Source organism: Brachyistius frenatus, unplaced genomic scaffold (genome assembly GCF_029030835.1).
Source record: "Brachyistius frenatus isolate BFR_SWC_R1_liver_20210118 unplaced genomic scaffold, ASM2903083v1 Contig_23, whole genome shotgun sequence".
Classification (NCBI taxonomy): Eukaryota; Metazoa; Chordata; class Actinopteri; family Embiotocidae; genus Brachyistius; species Brachyistius frenatus.
The window spans coordinates 3,387,472-3,407,155 of NW_027210622.1; positions in this window are offsets into that span (position 1 = coordinate 3,387,472).

Here is a 19,684-nt window from a genome sequence, read left to right on the forward strand (position 1 = left end):
GCAACTCATCACAAATCTGTGTGTGTGTGTGTGTGTGTGTGTGTGTGTGTGTGTGTGTGTGTGTGTGTGTGTGTGTGTGTGTGTGTGTGTGTGTGTGTGTGTGTGTGTGTGTGTGTGTGTGTGTGTGTGTGTGTGACCCTGTTCCAAAGTGGAGGCAGTTTAACTGGACTGGTGGAACACCACAGAGATAAAGAGAAGCAGCACCCACGCCACAGCTCATTGAAATTCTGAAAGAAAGAAATTAGAGGGTATAAGAAAAGGAAATATATTCAAATTCTGTATCTGTTTATCCACGTCTGATATATGGCAAAGAAGCCATTTTGGCGTAAATGGCTTCCTCCCCCACAAATAGATGGAGCTCCTGCTTGGTATAACCTGTGGCTCACGTTTTTCCATGACAACAGCACTGAATAATATTGTTGACTCACTCGTGTTCAGGTTATTGAATTTGGATAGGATATGTATATTGTAAAAGACACGTTGTTATGCACAATGAATGAACGCTCAGCATGTCATCAAATTATGTCATTTAGTACAGTGGTGTGCACAGAGGTTGTCATGTATTGTGTGTGTTCATGTAAACAACAGTGACAGTTTATAAAGGCTGTAGTTCAAAAAATACAAACGAAGGATTGGATGGCTTTCAATTTGTCAAGAGCCACTTTTTACCTCAAACCAGGAGACAACGTGAAGCGTACTTGCATCACTGAGTGCCTTCTGGAATTTACAAAAATCAACATAATCCAGTGCTGTGTTTGTACATGAGTGAGTGTGTTTGCATGAGTGTCTCTCAAAAAGTGTGTATTCACTTGCACATTAATTCACCGTGTGTTGTTTCCCCTGACAAATCCCCCAGGTCGACAGTTTTATTACACTCCTGCTCGTTTACTTTCTCTCATGCACACACACAAATGCATGCACTACAAATGCGCTCAAACACACACCGCATGGTGGTAGTTGACTCACTGATCGTCCCTGCTCTTTTGTTCCTGATACACCTGCTCAGTTTACCACCTCCCACACACGTATGCATCGGTGTACACACACAAACTGGTAAACCAAACAACTCAAGCAACTCAGAACTTAGATCCCATGAGAGCAGCAGTGGCGGAGAGAAGTAGAAAGATAGATTGATTGAAAATGAGACCACAAAAAAAACCTCTGCTCCACTGTGTCTCTTTTCTTTCCTTTTCCACTTCCTCTTCTGTTTTTTCCTCCTTCTCTCTCCTCTTTTCCTCCCCACCATTCCCATCTGCCTTTGTTTCTTTCTGCTTTCATATCTTGTCTTTTTTATCCCCGAACATCCTATTCTCATCTCTTCTTGTTGCCTTTCCAACTTACCTCCTCTTGCTCATCCTCCATATATTGGGTTGGTATTTGTCTTCGGGCAATAATATCACATTCCTTCATGGCAGAGAATTTGTTTACCTCTGGATCTTGAGAGCTCATGCCAAATTTAGCCATTTCTCCCTCAGTTTCTCAGGATAACAGGAACAACATGAACACACAGAGAGAACTTTGCTACAGTGAGATGTCATCCATTTTGCATCTAACATCGTGGCCTGCTACTTTATAATACGTACGTGTGTATGTGTAGCCACTCCAGTGCACATACTAGCCCGGCCGTTCGCTTTGTTGGCTGCCAAACAGTTAGATCTGCTCTCTGAGCACAGACGTTTTCCCCTGCCAGAACAGTTTGTCCCAGTTTCCCACTGAAAAACTCTAGTGGAATGTGCTGGGAAATGTGTGTGCGTCTGTTTGTGTCTGTCTGTACTTGTAAAACTATCTTTGAGAGGATACATTTTCATTTTAGCCTATCAGAGTAAAACAGTACAATTTTAGCAAATAGCACATGTTAATAAAGTGAGGACATTTTAGCTGGTCCTTGCTTTCACGCACCCTTTCTAAGGGCTGTTTGAAGGTTGGAACTTGTTTTGGGGTTAAGGTTAAGATTTGCTTTAGATTAGGGTTAGGGTGGGGGTTGGGGTTAAGCACATAGTATTGATGGTTAAACTTATTTTAGGGTTAGGGGTTAAGGAATGCATTATGTCAAGGAATGTCCTCATAAAAAATAGCTGTACAAGCAGGTATATGTGTGTACATCTCCTTTCTCTGGTTATGTGGACCAATTTTGGTTAAATATGTTGAAGACAAACATGTGAGGACAATTAGCCTGGTCCTCACAACTTTAAAGGGACATATGATGGGTTAAGATTTGGATTTATTTAAACATAGGTTTAGGTTAGGGTAAGCGTGGAGGTCAGTTGTGATGGTTTAGATTAGGGTAGGGGGCATGTTGTCTGTATGTTTTTGTGTTAGGTTGCGCGCACATTTTAATGTGTGCATATCATTTCAAAGACAACTTTGTAGTCCAATTTTTTCGCCAAGAAATATAAATGAATCTTCATCCTGCACAATTAATCTCCAATACATTAAACATCACAAAACCAATGATTACTACGATTTGATTCTTTGGTACTGCTACGTCAAATGTAAAGGCAAAAATAGTTCAAAAAGAATTCAAATCCAATTTAACAAGTAAAGTTACACGGGCTCAAAAAGGATTACCATCTCTGCAAGTCAACTGATGTGGACAGTGGACAAGTATTTCTCAAAATTGATTTTACTATGGAAGGAGGACTCTGTATCGTGTTTGAGGGCATAAAATGAAAGTCAGGATTCAGAGGATAGAGTGAAACCTCGATGATTTATCAATCATTTGTGCAACTGCTTTGTCATTATGATTTGGTAAAGAGAGTTGTTTACAGCATGATATTAAACCATCCAACTGTGAATACTTAGGCAAGAAAAAACAAATGCAGAAAGCCTAGTATTTTGCCTGTGTCATCGCATCAAATCTAATTTAGTTTTGAGCACACTGTGATTTTAATAGCGTTAACAATGTGTAAACATTTGTTCAAAATAATGAACAATCAGGCAGGAATCAGCAAGTTGTCTGTTGCCTCAGCTACATTTAATTTTGGTTATCAAGGCTTTAAGGCAGCATACAGTCAAGTTCTTGGAGAAGGTCCCATGTGATTTTGTGGAAAACACTAACTACATCATCATTATCCCTGCATCTTAATTTGTGAGCGCATGAACACTGGTGATTGGTTCTTATAGAAAACACTTTAAAAAAATCTAGAATTACCACCTTGTTGTTTGCCTCCTTCAACCAGTCAAGTTGCAGTATACAGTGCATCCGGAAAGTATTCACAGCGCTTCACTTTTTCCACATTTTGTTATATTACAGCCTTATTCCAAAATGGATTAAATTCATTTTTTTCCCTCAAAATTCTAGACACAATACCCCATAATGACAACGTGAAATAATTTTTTTTGAAATTTTTGCAAATCTATTAAAAATCAAAAACCAAATAAATCACATGTACATAAGTATTCACAGCCTTTGCCATTACACTCAAAATTGAGCTCAGGTGCATCCTGTTTCCACTGATCATCCTTGAGGTGTTTCTACAACTTGACTGGAGTCCACCTGTGGTAAATTCAGTTGATTGGACATGATTTGGAAAGACACACACCATCTATATAAGGTCCCACAGTTGACAGTGCATGTCAGAGCACAAACCAAACCATGAAGTCCAAAGAATTGTCTGTAGACCTCCGAGACAGGATTGTATCGAGGCACAGATCTGGGGAAGGGTACAGAAACATTTCTGCAGCATTGAAGGTCCCAATGAGCACAGTGGCCTCCATCATCCGTAAATGGAAGAAGTTTGGAACCACCAGGACTCTTCCTAGAGTCGGCCGCCCGGCCAAACTGAGCGATCGGGGGAGAAGGGCCTTAGACAGGGAGGTGACCAAGAACCCGATGGTCACTCTGACAGAACTCCAACGTTGCTCTGTGAAGAGAGGAGAACCTTCCAGAAGGACAACCATCTCTGCAGCACTCCACCAAGCAGGCCTGTATGGTAGTGTGGCCAGACGGAAGCCACTCCTCAGGAAAAGGCACATGACAGCCCACCTGGAGTTTACCAAAAGGCACCTGAAGGACTGTCAGACCATGAGAAACTAAATTCTCTGGTCTGATGAAACAAAGATTGAACTCTTTGGCCTGAATGCCAAGCGTCATGTTTGGAGGAAACCAGGCACCGCTCATCACCTGGCCAATACCATCTCTACGGTGAAGCATGGTGGTGGCAGCATCATGCTGTGGGGATGTTTTTCAGCAGCAGGAACTGGGAGACTGGTCAGGATGGAGGGAAAGATGAATGCAGCAATGTACAGAGACATCCTTGATGAAAACCTTCTCCAGAGCGCTCTGGACCTCAGACTGGGGCGAAGGTTCATCTTCCAACAGGACAACGACCCGAAGCACACAGCCAAGATAACAAAGGAATGGCTTCGGGACAACTCTGTGAATGTCTTTGAGAGGCCCAGGCAGAGCCCAGACTTGAACCCGATTGAACATCTCTGGAGAGATCTGAAAATGGCTGTGCACCAACGCTCCCCATCCAACCTGATGGAGCTTGAGAGGTCCTGCAAAGAAGAATGGGAGAAACTGCCCAAGAATAGGTGTGCCAAGCTTATAGCATCATACTCAAAAAGACTTGAGGCTGTAACTGCTGCCAAAGGTGCTTCAACAAAGTATTGAGCAAAGGCTGTGAATACTTATGTACGTGTTATATTTTCGTTCTTTATTTTTAATAGATTTGCAAAAATTTTAAACAAACTATTTTCACTTTGTCATTATGTGATATTGCGTGTAGAATTTTGAGGAACAAAATTAATTTAATCCATTTTGGAATAAGGCTGTAACATAACAAAATGTGTAAAAAGTGAAGCGCTGTGAATACTTTCCGGATGCACTGTATATACACCTTTTTCAATATTCATATAACGCATGCAGTGAAGACAGTGTTTCTAATGTGGATGTTGCTGCAAAGAATCTACAGATTCTTAAAAGTGGATGCTTCACACACATTTTAATCCCGATGGCAAAGAAGATCTATACAATCAGTACAGTTTCATGGTGGACACCCAAGATTCATCACCAATACATTATATGGCCAAATGTGGAATATGGTGACAATATCCTTGTCTGTTCCTGAGTAATTGTGTTGAATTATGGCCAGAAAAGTGTTATTCAGAACAAGAAGATTACACAGAGAAGTTGACCTTTTGCTTATAAAATGTTATTACTTCACCATTATATCCTATCAGACATTTGAGAGAAGTTTTTGCATAAATTAGTGTATGAATTCTTAAGTTTTGGTCACAAGCATGTTTTGTGAGGTCACAAAAACCTTGACATCCGATCCCCCAAATTGTTGTCACTTCATTTTTTAGTCAATGTGGACCTCTGCCTAATTTGAAGAAAGTCCCTTAAGGCATTTCTGAGATTCTTTCACAGTCTTCATTCGATACAGTATAGTATATCATCAGAATCTGGACAGACATGGATGCAAACTGCAACGTGATTGGTTGAAGTGGGTTTATTTTATTTTTTTTATTGTCTGTTTTTGCATATGTATCTATTGCTTCCAAACAGTTACTCAGTAGATCCCTTTGCTCATGTTTATTGAGCCGTTACCTGTGTTACCTACTGTTGTTGATTTTTTAATCAACCAATAACAGTATAGAGTTGGTTTGTCAGAAGCAGACAAGGACAAATATTTGATCCTTGCTATGGTTGGTAATACCGTTTACCTTATGTTAGCCAGCCTGGTTCAGAAATACATTTTTGAGATTAATATTCTTTTTTTCTCAGTTTTTCTCAGTATTTGCTGCCACCTTGACAATGATGTGACCACAGACTTGTTACATCACCACAGGTATGTGTTATCAAAAGGCAAAAGGCAGGATTCATTGGATGTAAAGGCAAATCAAACAAATCAAACAACAACAATGGAAAAAGGAAAACCTTTTTCTCTGCAGCTGTAGGCACCATCAAAATGTAAAACTGGCAATGACTGCAGAGGAAGCTGCTTCATTAAAACCATCCTAATACCAGAAACCTTGTAAACAACCTGAAACTTCTCGATAAAGACGCAGTTCTCTAAAGGAGCTTCTCTCATCTTTGTGATGTACTTTCCCAAACTCTAAAACTAGGTTTGATTTAATTGGAAAAGAGACAATGAAAATGACACCAAAAAAGGACACAAAAGACACATCCCACACACACACACACACACACACACACACACACACACACACACACACACACACACACACACACACACACACACACACACACGATAAAAACTTTAAAAAATAACATAAAATAAAAAAATAGAATGATAATTTTAATAGGCAGACTATATATGTCTCTCTCAGCAGGATTCTTTTGTTTTCAAAATCCATCCTCACTTATTGCAACTGAACCACCTTGTGGGTGTCTGATTGTAACCATGGAGATAAACTTCATTGACCCCATCAAAAGGAGTCCAGCTGGCAAAGAATAACAATATCAGCTGTTCCAGTCCCTCAACCCATCCAAACCCTTGTACTCCACACAAACACACATACCCCAAAAACACACACTGATAAACTGCTAAAGCAAAACACGAGAGAAAATGCTGTGTGTATTCACAACCAATACTCACAACATCCCTGCACCTGACCTTCAGTGTTATTAAGGAGCTTTTTCTATTCCTGACACCCTCACAGCTCTTCCCTGAAGAAAGCAATTCATCCATTTTCCAATAACTTACCACCCCAGGCAATTATGTCTGTTTTTCTGCCACCTCTCTGCTTCTCACTAAAGTGCTCATAAATGGGGAGGGCAAAGATGTGAATCAAGGAAGTGATTTTGAAAAGATTGCTGGGTGTGTGAGGAAATGAGACAGTGAGAGTGCAAGAGTGAGAGAGATGGTTGCGTTAAGAGATGCGTGAAGATAGCGAAAGTGAAAGTGATATTAAAAAGCAGGAGTTAAAAGGGGAAAATGAGTGGAGGTTGGGTGTCAGAAGCTGGGAATTTGACATGTCTGAAGTATGGCAACTGTGCTCAGATCAACTGGGTTCAAACGTTGCTTTGGCAATCTATGAATTTGCAGGAAAAGTAAAAACTTAAAAAAAAAAAATCATGGCTATGATTGATCACCCACATTATAATTTCATTGGTTTAGAAATGTCCAATGTACTTGTTTTTTATTCAAGCAGCCATGAATACAAACAACATAAGTAGGTTTTAACAATTAAATATCAGACAACATGCTGCAGAATTATGCAGTAACACAGGCAACTGCTACTTAATGATTCAGCTTTACTGTCCATTAAATAAACATTATGATAGCAGGTGACATTAAATATGATACAAGCTGTCTAAATTTAAAATTCTTGCTACATGTTGTGAGAGAGACTCAATAATAGACCTGATGTCTCCCGGCATTACAGCTGACATCAGTGTGTCATATAGCCGAGGTTGATTCCATTCAGTACAATCTAATATATCTTTAATGTCCCTCGGGAGCAATTTGTAAGAAGCTTTAACTGTGAAATAATTACAGACTTTTTTAGGGCTTAGTTTTAATTGATTCATTCATCATTTTTATCTTCAATTCAATTTAAAGATTTTTCTATGTTGATTTGAAATGGGCAAACAAAGGATATGCAATCACTGAAACCCCCCCCCCAAAAAAAACAAAAAAACAAACAAACAAAAAAAACATTATTACCCTGCTACAGTTGCTATGAAGATCCCCATAATAACATTTATATGCTGTATTCAAGCATTTAATTTAAGGCTTATAACATCCAATAATGTATTTTTGAGCAGATACAAGTGCATTTGTCAGCAACTGTAAATGCGGATGAGTTTTGACCCAACTATTGTGTCATTTACCCAAACTAAAACATTCTTATTTACTTTGTCCCATACAAAATAACTGTTTTCTATGTATTTTTGCATGCTGACTCCAAAAAGTAAATATTTTGGGTGTAACAAGAGCCTTATGTATGAATAACTGCCCATGTGTCACAGCTGATTTCACCTACCTGTCTGATATTGGTGTGACTTGCTTTGCACTCCTCACAGACTAATAGTAATACCAACAACTGAGAAATCACTCCTGCCGACACCACACACAAGACACACAGAGAGAGAGCGAGAGAGCGAGAGAGAGAGCGAGAGGGAGAGGGAGATAGGGAGAGAGGGAGAATAGCTTCTGTGGTTTTAACTCTGGAACAGACAAGAGGAGGGATTATTGAGCGGATGAGAAAAGTATAAGAACACAAGGAATAAGGTCAAAATTAGTATCATCATTTGTTTTAATGATTTTATTTCTCTACTTAATGTTATGCTGTATTGATTCCATTTTGGGAATCCAAGAGATTCACAGAAAAAAAGAAAACTTTCTTTCAGTTTTATTTTGTGCTACCTTTCTCTTTCTCTCGCTCTCTCTCATAAACACACACACACACACACACACACACACACACACACACACACACACACACACACACACACACACACACACACACACACACACACACACACACACACACACACACACACACACACACACACACACACACACACCACTTTCATGTTCCCCTCAATACACCCATCCATTGACGGCAAAGTGCTTGGTGATTGCGGGGATTTAGCTGGATTGATATTTCAGACCCTGCGTGTACATGTGTGTGTATATGTGTTTCTCTATCTGTGTGTTTGATACGCTCACACACACATGCACTTCCAGCCTACATACTGTATGTATATATACATGCACAGATTGTGATTTGGAGATCTAATACACAGCAGTGAATGAGTAGTTATTGCAGCGTCTTCTGAAGGATCTGCGGCTGCATGCACTCGACGTGCTGCAGCAGCTCCAATAAAGAGAGATGAAGGGGAGTGTAGGAGAGGGGGGGTGCTGGACGGAGGCAATCATCTCCCCATAATAACGAGTAAATCTCACCCAAAATGGCAGAGAGCTTGATCCTCAACATTTAGCCTCCCAGGCCAGAACACCAACTTCATGATGATTGTCTTAATTATGCAACAGCATGCACAGTTCCTATCACCATCCTCCTACTAATCTAAATATTTCAGGCTTTAGAAGTCTCTTTCCCTATTTTGGAATTGATATTGCTACTGGATATAAATAACTTAAAGTTCCACTCAATCAATATTTTTAGCCATGCAAACTGAATGGCTGAATGGGCTGTTAGTTTAGTTACTTTTATTGCAATAGAACAAATGATTATTACCAATTTGTAAGAGGAAGGTTGCCATTTGTATTGACAAAGTCACAAATGATTATGACCCAACGCAGTTTCACACCTCCTTTTTTAGCCTCCTTAAGCTAATTGTTAAGGATTCCTGCCCACAAACTCTTATCAACCTCGTTTCCAGCAGCAACGAGCACTTGTCTTCACCAAAACAAGCTTTGATAAAAACACTTGCATATATATATACATATATAGATATATATGCCAGGCAGTAAAAGATAGCAACAAGTTAGGAGAGCATTTGACAAGCTAAAGAGACATACAGGTTTATTATGTTTTTCTCAGTAATTGAGGAAAACAGCTAACCTGCTAAGACTAACATTAATCAGGTGGCCCGAAAAATCTCTCCAAATGAACGCTAATGTCAAGAGCATGCTATAAGACAATAGCCAATTTAGCCCAAGGAAATCAATGAATGATGCTATAAAAGTACAATAAGTAATCTATGACTCTTTACTTTGTGGTCAACAATAGCGGGCAGACAACAACACAACAACAGGGCAGCAGACAAGACAAGTTGTATAATGTACCCTGAGAAGGAATACCTTAGTTGGCACTGAGCATTGATTGAGCAATATTTAGTCCACCATACACCGGATCTACTACATTCAGTGCATCATATGAGAAAAGGCTCTTATTATTTAGCTAAGCTTCTGGTGAGCTGCAACTGATGATAGAAATGTGTGTGCAGTAAACCAAAACAGTGGCAATAAATAAAATGTGTTTTTCTTGTTTCATACTCCAAAACAAAAAAACCCCACAAAGAATGCAAACAATTGTGATGTTTTTCTGGTGGATAAAGGGACTGGCAGTGAAATTTCTAGATACAGATTTTGTCGTCCTGTTTCATTTAAATGGCACAAAAATATTAGGAACACCTCACAGTATAACCCAGTGCAGTTCAACAACACCACAAATTACAGTCTCCAAAACGACCTAATCCACACTTCCATCAATCAGATTGAATACCTAAAAAAAAATAATAAAAAAAAAAAAAAAATTCCCCTCGGGGATTAATAAAGTATATACCTACCTACCTACCTACCTAATAACTGAACATTGTAATCCTTATGAAGGGAGGATTTGTTGCTGGCCTGTTGTGTTAGACCGTATGCTTCACCTGTCAGTGGGTTTAATGTTTGGACTGATCAGTGTAAGTTATACTCGTTTTATGCTGTTACCGATTACACAAACACAGAGATACTGCAGAGAATATGAATCTATCTCCTCCACAGTTTTCTGAAGGGGTGGCCTTTTTTTAGCCCTAATGTCCAGCCTAAACAGCTTGTTAAGCCATCCTGTTTGTCTGATTAGTGGTGATAATAAAAGCGGAAATATGTGAAGTATTGTATCAGATTATACTTCATCATTCAATTGTTTTTTTCCATTTTGGTCTGGGAAACACTTATGAAAAGGGAGGAGGATTATGTGAGAGGCTGGGAAAGTAATGTGTGCCAACTGATATCCGGGGAATTCCTCAACAAATTAAGCACACAAACACACACACACACACACAGATATGCATGTACATAGATGGAAGCACACACTAACGTGCGCACACACACGAATGGCTGACCCTCAGTGTTCCCACGACATCTGTTACAACAGAGTCCAGTTGGTTGAGTAGAAAAGCCACAATGATCCACCCTAGAACACAAGAGGAATTCACTAAAACATGGTTGTGATTTGGCCAACAACAGAAATAGAAGTGGATATGAGTGGCTTTCATGAAACTGCCGGGTTTTTTTTTTTTTATTAACGTGTGATTAACAGGGCTTTTAGTGGTGATAATAGGTGATAATTAGTCATACCATCGATGACTCCATCATTCTTAATTTATTAAATACCTAATTTTGTCATTCCAAACCAGGGGGGGTGGAGAATTTCTATATATTCTCCCAATAGTCATCAAATCCAATGAAAACAGCAAAACCAACTTTGTGGCACGCAGCTCCAAGCCCATTAATTCCTACACTGAAGATAAAAATCTATAAAACTGCTGGTCACAAATATATTGTTTCATTAATAAACAATAGTTGGGCACTGAGTGTAGTTTATAGAAAGGTTATTCAAACCAGAGTAACACAGGTGTTTTGTTGGGGAATATTTTAAGCCTTAAAACACTTTTGATGAGCTGTCTACAAGGTTAGCTAAAAATAAACTACATGTTCACTGTTTATTGTAATGAAAGAACATGTCACCCAATGCAAAGATGTCCCTAGTAGTTTGGGACAGACATTTTGAGTTCTCTTAGTGTCGCCGTACTGTTAGCCCTGCTTTGACAGTGAGCCAGTTGACACATTACAAGGACCCTGAAACTGAAGCAGCTAAAGAAAATCACAGATCTACAGATAAACTCCCAAAAGCTTTCACGTCATAAAACTCACCAGGCCGAATAAACAAATCTAAAATCTCCTTTCAAACTTGGTTTTGACTCTGTCTGATGCTGTGAACCAGCTGACCTCTGTCAGCCCCTGTCAGCCCCATACGGTGAAACTATCCAGACCACTAATGTCTGCTGCCCTATGGTTGAACATAGTTACAACTCCACAATGACAAACTCAGTATTGAAGCTGAAACTATAATGCACATATAATGTTTTATTCTGTGTTTGTTTCTCAAGCCAATTAATAAGTCTTGTACATATCAATGACATTTATAAGCCTTGCTGTCTTTAGTTACTCATATTGGCTAACAATATAAACTTGTATTAAGTATTTGTGTAACTGCTTAACTTTAGTCATGGTGGAAAATTAACTTTTATTCTTAGCCATGTCAAAAATAATAATCAGCCCTTTTCTTAAAGGAAGCATTCTCCCTCTTTTCAGAGCGGGCTCAGAGAGTGGTCATCTGACACTTGACCCCACCTCCAGCCTGACCATTCATAAAAACTGTGAACCTCAGACTGAAGCGGGCTTTTTCTCTTCTTCTGATTAGCCTTAATATTGATCATTAGGCCCTCTCTGTTAATCTCACGCTTTCCGATCGTTTTAGAGTTACCACGCTCTATATTTTTATTTACGCCAAGTAAACTTTAATTCAAGAAGAACGCATACTTTTGATTAAGTTTAATTGAGTTTAATTATTGGCTGCAACCGACAACGCCGTTGTTTTATTCTCTCTCTCTGCTCCGCTTATAAGAAGTATTTTTGATAATCAGAAGATCCGACGGTACCAGCAGACAAAGCCTGGATGGGGCTGCCAGCTGTGGGAGCGAACACCCGCAGCACGACGCCAAACTCCAGTCCCTTGATATCTGCACGGTGGTCCGCAAGAAAGAGGCTTGTCGGGATGACTAGCACCACCCTCCAGTAGGCATAATCTTTCTGAGTACTTTGATCCATTGGGTTGATGTCTGATAGCTGATTTATCCAATTCTAAATTCCTAATCTCTCATTTACGTCAGGAACTAGCTCAGTTTTTAATAACCTATCTATTATTAGTTCCCACTATCACTCCACTATAGCTCCAAAATCCTGTTCATGATATCCATGATCCATACACTGCAATATATATTCATATAGTTTATTCTTGGTGTAAATATTGTTCAATAAATATCCTTTTTGACCAAATACTTGTTTTTGCGTATTTCCTGGAAGATATTGAAAGAAATCCCTGAATGCAGAAGTCACGGTTCAGACTATGATGACTGATCACTTTTATATAGTCCTATACAGCCTATTAAAAATAAATCTTGATTCTTTCTGCTACACAGAAAGTGGTGCCTCGAATATAAATCTAATCCGCTACACTTGATCAAAATCAGCACCAGAGATACCCATGCTTTTCTGAGCAGTGGCCCAGGTGTGTCTGCAATGTTTTACGCACCTGAAACTTGAGTAGAGAATGCACATCAAAGTTTGTGTGAAATTTTTGGGGAACAAAAACAAGTAACTGTGTGTCTTGTCATGTTGGAGAACCAAAGTGCCATCGTGCCACAGTTCAGGTCATTTGCACTGAATGTTTTCGCTCGGATGCCTCAGAACATCACAGTAGAACTCAGTGTTGACAGTCTGACCCTGGAGCACGGATTTACAGTCGCAATCCCACAAATGTCAAAGAAAACCCACGTTCTTGTGTGCCCAACCTGATGCGCATTTTTCGGTCTTGGACAGTGCTATGCTGCCCCTTGGAAACACAACTGTCACTCAAAAGGCTCATTGATTCATTTTCATTTTCATAAGGGAACTGAAGCATTTCAAGGGTGTGTTGCCGATCTTCAAAGTATGAAGATGTCCACAGAGAAATCGTGGACACAATGGACCAGCGCTCACAAAAACATGCGTCACGCAATGTGTAACACTAACTAATGATGGAGATATTTTCCTCCAGTTCCGTAGGCGTCTCGGAACTTATTGATCCACCCTCGTACAAGTCATTAGTGCTACATGAGCTCTTTGATTGTGAAACAAAATAACTCTAAAAGCATTTTACTAGTAAGGAAAGTAAGGGAACCCGCTGTGTTCTGGTTGTCATAGAAACGGTTTCATAAACGTCCCTTTGGCTTTATTTGTGCGACCCCCTACCATCAGCAGCGCCACTCCCAGTCCCCCACAGAGTTTGATTAACATGAAAATATGCTGTTTTATCAATATGTATTACTAAAATATTACTCTGAGACATTTGAGTTGTTTTCCATAATGTTTTGCAAATTATACGTTAAAAAAAACACCTTTTGCATCTCAGTTTGAGACAGAGTTTAATGTGCTGTGTGACTCCAATCATTCTGTTATTCAGGCCAACATTTAGTGAAAGCTGCATTTTAATGTTGGGACTGAAGGGAAAATCAATCTTGTATTATACCTGAAATTCTGGACAGCTTAATGAGTGTTTGTAACACAAACAACTGTGTCTCAGATACAAATCAACAACAAAAAAGCAAGAGAAGAAAACAAAAATGAGAGAAGCAGTGAAGAGCGGAGAAGGAATACATCAAACATCGCTTGTTTACACTTGTTCATTGTCGTATGTTTTTCACACTCCCAGCTGGCAAAAAATTGGTGTGCTGCTGAGAAGTCCAAGAACAAACATTAGCATCATAAAGCAATGCTTTACAGATATGTTCTCATTGGTGGTCAACAATTCTCAAGCAGGACGTGGCTCTGCTAATTGTTTTTTTTTTTTAATGGCATGAGGAATAAAATAGGACAGACTGATGGAAGTCTGTAGGCAGACAATGCTTGCCTAGCTCCAGCACCGTGGAGCACTCAACTTTGTTTTCTCCAATATTAGTCGCACTGGTAAGAAGGAAATTTGCGTTGAGACATAAAAGGGGAATTCATGAAGCTGAGCCTTGCAGATTTGTAGATTGTTGATGAATCAGACAGTCATATACATGCGACATCTAATTATTTCATAGCAGGGTCACTTCTCCCTCCCAACCTTGCAAAATGTAATTAGTGTAACACAGCAATAATACAAAAACTGGGCCTCCATTCATTTAACGATGTAAAACTTTATATTGCCAGACACAATAGTGTTATGACTTGTTTCTAACTTTAGGAGCTGTTTATGAATATAAATCAAGACTTAACTATGAACCACTTGAGGATGATATATGAAAATATATTTTGAAATTTTGTGGTAGGCAGAGGTTGTTTTGAAGACTTTGTTTGTGAAATACACTGCACTGCGGACGACGGGTATTAAAGATGCAATAAGAGAATAGAGAATGTGATCATGCAGAAGAGAGAGTTACACACAAACAGCACGCACGCTTTCTTGTCTGCGCACATGTGCAAACATCAGTGGAAGCGATTCGTTTGAAGGGCTTAATAGTGGGGATTATCATGGCACGCACACACAAACACACACACACACATAATGTGTGGGCACACATTACGGGCCCGCTCCTCAGGAGTTGGCCCTTCTGTGACATTTGGAAAGGGCAAGAGGAGCATCACTCTCACACACACACACACACACACACACACACACACACACACACACACACACACACACACACACACACACACACACACACACACACACCTTTGACCTGCACACCATCAGGTGTCAGCATCGCCCCCCCCCCTATGTAGAAGCTCAATACTCAGATTAACATCAGGAATCAGGATTAGTTTTCCCCTGCAGGTTTTGGACAGCACACACTCGTTTCACCTGGCTGTCCTACAGCCCTCCGGTGCCACCCACACAACCACATGCCACGCTAACACACACATGGATCTGCTAGTAGCACACACACAGATGTACAGTATGTGCACGTTAATGGATAGAGAGCTGTTTGGTATTTGCTGATGAAGGTTCATATAAAAACTGCCTCAGCAACAAGGGAGTGAATACTCACTGAAAGTCCTCACCAGTAAAGTAATGAAGACATGTGTTCTTTACAGAGAAAAGGGGAAATAGAGTCTTTAACCCATGGTGTATATTAATTACAAACCCCCTTTCTGGTTAATAAACACAGCAGAATGACGCTGTTCTTCATTTGACATTTAAAAGCCTATTAGACTCATTCTGGGATACTATTTCTGCTACAAAGTACAGAATAGTTGAAAAACTGCCTCTGCAACAAAATTCTGCTCCATCCTTGAGTGTCTGTGCAGTCTTACATAACGATGCCTCACCAGCCACCTCACAAAAAGTGAGCTTGTTCAAAATCGTTAAGAGGCATCTCCTCCGTCTGTTAAATTGTCAGATTTAGCAAAGGGTTGTCTGGCTTGACCAGTACACTTCTCACCAGTCAGTCAAAACTATATCATTGATTTCTCTGATGCAAGGTCTGAAAAAAGGCCAAGGTAGAAAGTATCTGAACAAAGCCACAGACTACTGGCCTGGTTTAGAGCATGACAGCATGTCAGACCTCTATGTCTCCTCCATTAAAGATGCTGTGTCCCTTGATCTCCTCTATTTATATTTAACAAGGAAATCTGGATGCCTCTGCAGCCATGGTGTGCTCTTCATTCTGAGAGGTTAGTGGATGAGCTATATCTCAGAGACTGGGGTCAATACAGCAGGTTTGGTTGTTTTTATCTCCCCTGGCTGGCTAAGAGGCTGCAGCTCCTCTGCCTCGATGAGTCACTCGCTTTGCTGCAGCAGGAAATAACGCTGTTATACTGCCACCTTGTGGTTGTTGTAATTGTAGCATTTGATACCCAAATCCCTCTTTCTTCCCAGAAAGTGATCTCATGACAGTGAAACAGTATGTAACACTTTTTTCAAAGGTAAAATGTTTTCTAACAGGCACCACTATAAATTAGCTGCCACTATAAATGTAGCCGATAGTATCAACTTCCTTATAATATTACATAGACCTAATGTTTTATTACCTTTACTTTTAAATGAAAATGATCCAGACATTTTATTCGCGTACACACTATGTGGACATATATCTCTTTTTTTTTTTCATGGTTAAAACTATAGTTGCGGTTAAGGTTAATCTTAGTGTTGGAACATACAATTATATTTCAATGTGCCTCCAGTTCAGGGCTGACTTACACTCAGAGGGGAAGACGTTGGGTGGCTTGCACAGAGCCCTGACCTCTGCCCCACCCAACATCTATGAGATGACGTGTGGAACGCTGATTTCAGGCCAGGCCTTATCATCCAGCATCTGTCTAAGACCTCACTAATGGCTCTGCTCTGGGAGCATCCAGGTACGAGAAAAGCTCCCAAGAAGAGTGCAGGCTGTTGGAGCAATGTACTGTATTTAAACTCATCATTTTGGAATGAGTCACATGTGGGTTTAATGTTTGTGTGTCCACTATAATGCATATCTATTGAATTTATTTTCTAAGTCATATTTCTTTTACTGCATTGTTCCTATTAAATACATAAATATATCATAATCCCCCCTCGTAGTTGCTACCCTAAGTAAAGGCTTCAAAACACCATCGATCTAACATTATATCTATATCTCACATAGCCTACGGTAACGGTCATGGGCACAGACTACATACACCTACACACAATTGACAGTAGTACACCGAGTTCCAGTGTGCAGTAGCTGCCTCCTCTTCCTCTGGCTTTTTCAGAGTCCAACAACAGTTCGACCCAGACACCTGAGAATACAGCACAGACAAATGTGAGAATGACAAAAAGAGGAAAAGAAAACGAGTGTGAAACCGTGTGTGTGTGTGTGTGTGTGTGTGTGTGTGTGTGTGTGTGTGTGTGTGTGTGTGTGTGTGTGTGTGTGTGTGTGTGTGTGTGTGTGTGTGTGTGTGTGTGTGTGTGTGTGTGTGTGTGTGAATGTGTGAATGTGTATGTGTATGTGTTTGTCTGTGTGTGAGTTGTGAGTGAGTGGGCTTTCTTGTGTGTACATGAGGTACTTACAATTCAGAAGCTGTGACATCGAACTGTCAGTGAAGCCCAGAAGTGCTGACAGATAGTACACACACACACACACACACACACACACACACACACACACACACACACACACACACACACACACACACACACACACACACACACACACACACACACACTTTCTCATACTGTTGTAATTGAAAGCTGTCACTTTGAGATTTTCTCCTCCACAGGGATTTGCACTCGGCAGTGGCTCCTGGACTTCAGTCGTCTCGTCTCTTTGATATTACTCCTCACCTCACCTCTACTCTCTCTCCTCTCTCTCCGTTACTGTAGAACATAACCCCCCCCCCCTCCCCTGTACCTGACTACTACACACACTACACACACCTACTACTAAATTTCTCACAGTTTCAACTGTGAAAAACAACAAATTACTGAACTAGATCAATAAAGAAAGCACGTTGCCTCCTAAAATGAATCTAATTCATTGTCAATCTCAGTTTACTGCAGACTGACAGCATCTGTGTAATTGGACATCGTTGCACCTTGACTTGCCCAGGATGTTGTGGCTTGAAAGTAAATATAGTTGAAATAACTGAGCGGCCGAGCCATCTGAAACAAAATCATTTTTTTCCCTGTGACATTAGGTCTTATTAGTCTATGATGTCTAAATCGTATCTGTCACTTTCTTCCATTCTATCTCTGCTATGACTAAACAGTGTAATTCATTAACTATGGATTAGGGCCTAAATTAGGTTAGCACATATTTAATCATTCATGTGGACTGCCTTCTTTGACTAGCCCACTAAAACATTAATTAGGATTTTTGGAAATGCTAATTTGTTCTGTGATCTGCATTAACATCTGAAAAGTTGGATGAACTGTGCCTGCATGTAGTTTTCTGCACTGTTATTTGTGTTATTTGTCAAGGACTGAGAATAATTTTTATAATAATAGACCGAACCAAGGGCATCGATTCGCACGCACACACACACACACACACACACACACACACACACACACACACACACACACACACACACACACACACACACACACACACACACACACACACACACACACACACTCACTCACTCACTCACTCACTCACACTCACTCACTCACTCACTCAAATGCTCTGGAGATCATATGCTAAGACTTTTTTTAATATCAACATCTCTGGCTTTTCATATTAAGGTACAGGTTGGATGATGAGACAATAGGTTTTTGACTGAACATGTCTATCTTATGTACACAAACATGCACAGGCAGTCCTAATTACATTTTCATATAGAGTTGCTAACAATACACTAACAATACACAGAATATCAGTGTGTTGTTCACATTATAAAAAACTCTGGGCTTCTAAAAGAGAGTGTAAAATATACATCAAAAACTCAATCCGACAAAATTACAAGAGAGCTGTGTGACAAATGCATGAGGGGTAATTTTTCTGTCACTGTGGGGTTTTAAAAACCACAACAGTGAGCATGTGCAGTATCTGTGTGTGCAATGCAGTGGTTAGCACTGTCACCTCACAGCAAAAAAGGTTCCGGGTTCAAATCCGGTCCTGGGCCTTTCTGTGCGGAGTTTGCATGTGCTTGCGTGGGTTTTCTCCGGGTTCTCCGGCTTCCTCCCATCATCCAAAAACATGCACCTCAGGTCAGGTTACCTGGCGCCGCGCTAGTGGCAGCCTGCTGCAGCATCTCCCCCCTGAGAGCCCCCCTGCTGTAGTGAAGAAATTTCCCCTCGGGGATTAATAAAATAAAATAAAAAAATAAAAATATGAAAAGATAATTTACTGTAATTTTTTTAAATTTAACTAAGCTTTTTCACTTTTAAACATTTTTGTCAGTTGATTTTGATTTGATTTTACTCATTCTGCATATTTCATAAGCAGAGTTATGTGTTCAAATAGACTTGCAGGTCAGTGATTGTGTTTTATGGTGAAAAGCTCACATGAAGACATTGGTAAAAGTGCCCATCAGAGGCCTTTAAATCTGACCATCGGCTTTTACTATACAGTTGGTGATCATATTTACAGCAGTGTTGCTTATTTCATGAGAGATTTCTCTATTTCTTTTTTTAATCAGCATTTCTCTTCCAAAGTGTGTTTCAATCAAATCTTACTGAACCACCCACACAGTCCTGATGCAGTGGATAAGCTTTTTTTTTTTTTTTTTAAATAAATCAATAAAGTGTGAATAAATACCTTAGA